Raw genomic sequence first — 2,151 nt, 5'->3', positions numbered from 1 at the left:
CTTGAGTGGTATGTTTGTTTAACAAAAAACTTGAGTGATAACTTTGCTCCTGCCCTACAGGGTCACTTTACTGACAGCACTGAATTTAGCAGAAGTTCTGGGAACATGTGGAACTGTGAAGGTGCTATGTTTTATTTTACTTAAAAGTATGTGAATATACAGATGAATTCAAATTTATAACCTTGGTGAAAGAAAGAAATGTGAGTTAGAAAGGAAACTTAATCGAAGAAGTAGAAAGGAGGTTAAGCAGGTTTCCAACACTTTTCATGCTTGAGCTGTTTGTTCATTTCAGTGTAGAAATTCTTAGTTCCAGTGATAACTGGTCTAAAAAGTGTAGATCTTCATGTGTTATTATTAGTGGGGTTAATGTGGGATGCCCAGAACGTATCTCCATCCCTAGGGTAGGGAACATCCTTTGTATGGAGAGGAGTTAGTTAAGAACACAGGAGAACCAGGAAAAACTGGGTGGGGGGGGGGGGTTTCCCATAGAGTGTTAGGCTTATGAAGCTAGGGTTGGACAGACATGTAACTAAATTTTTAAAATTAAACAAACATATTCATGTTGGGAGTAGAATGGGTATATAATTTGGAGGGAAAATATTCTTTACCTTGGGAGAATGTATACTCGTATTTTACAAATTACCTTTTAAAAACTGTCTCATTCAGGACGGAATAATTCATACGTAGCCCTAGGAAATAAAGACATACTCTCATTGTGTCACGTCCTTCCTTACTTTTCTGCAACTTGTAAACTTCCTGCCAACCTGCAAGACTTATTTCTTGCTACGTACCTGGCTCATCCTCTCCCCTCTGTACACTAAACATTAAAGCCATTAGCCACTAGGTCCATTGCTAAAGATTAGTGCATTAGGAGGCTGAGTCCTTAATCACAGGCTTTAGAATTAATAGGAGCTTAAAACAATTGTACATAAGAGGAATTCTAGATCCTAAGGGTAGGTGCTTCCCTGGCTGTGTTTTTTTTAATAGCAAAACTCAAGAAACAACAAAGTTGTGATTGTAACTTGGATTCAAATCCTCCTCTGTCACTTATGACCCAAAATAGGCCATAAACCATCAATCTCCCACGGGTTAAATGGGGATAATAGTCCTTACCAAACAGGGTTTTTTGTTTTTTTTTTTCGGTATGCAGGCCTCTCACTGTTGTGGCCTCTCCCATTGCGAAGAACAGGCTCTGGACACGCAGGCTTCGCGGCATGTGGGATCTTCCCGGACCATGGCACGAACCCGTGTGCCCTGCATCGGCAGGCGGACTCTCAACCACTGCGTCACCAGGGAAGCCCAAACAGTGCTTTTTAAATGAACTATTTTATGTCAGCTGTGTAGCATAAGTAGTGGCATTCAAAGCATTTCAGATTAGCAAGGAAGAGGCTTCAGGGTGAAAATAAGGTTTCTGGTCATCTTGAACTACTCAACAGGGACTAGAGCCTGAAGCAGGCCTTCTTCATAGAAGAGGTGTAAGAAAACAAACCTGGAAAGACAGATGTGAGGTCAGCATAGCCTTGTTTTACCCAGAAGCCTTCCTTTTCCTCGACTGCAGGTAAACTATGGCCCATGAGCAAAGAATTTTTCAATGGCTGGGGGGAAAGGTGCAGCATGGAAATTGAATTTAGTAGTATTTTGTTAAACACATGAAAATTAGGAAATTATTTCAATTTCCCTGCCCGTAAACAAGGTCTTGTTGGAACGTAGCCATGCTCGGTTGTTTACATATAGTCCGTGGCTGCTTTCATTCTGTAAGAGCAGAGGAGTGAGTGGAGAGCTATGGTTGTGACAGAAACCACCCGGCTGGCACAGCCTGACTTGTCCGGCCTTCACAGAAAAGGCTTGCCCACCGCTTTAGGCGTTAGTCCCCTCAAGGCTCTCCGAATGAAACAAGTTCTGCCTCAATGTATGGATGTTTTCCTCAGTAACAGGAAATGGGAACAATCATTTTAATTACTGAAGTGCCTGAATGTACACATTGGAACTATTCTCACTTACTACACCTGCCGATGTGTTCGCCAGTCACTTCTCACTGTACTGCAAGCTCCTTCAGGGCAGAGATCGTTTACTTGACTGGTGAGGAACCTGGTACAGTGTCGGTACTTCAGAAATTGAATGAGCCAAGTAAAATGTTTTAAGGTAACTCTA

This window comes from Orcinus orca, chromosome 18, assembly GCF_937001465.1.
Source record: "Orcinus orca chromosome 18, mOrcOrc1.1, whole genome shotgun sequence".
Taxonomy (NCBI): Eukaryota; Metazoa; Chordata; class Mammalia; order Artiodactyla; family Delphinidae; genus Orcinus; species Orcinus orca.
Note: the sequence above shows the minus strand (reverse complement) of the source record.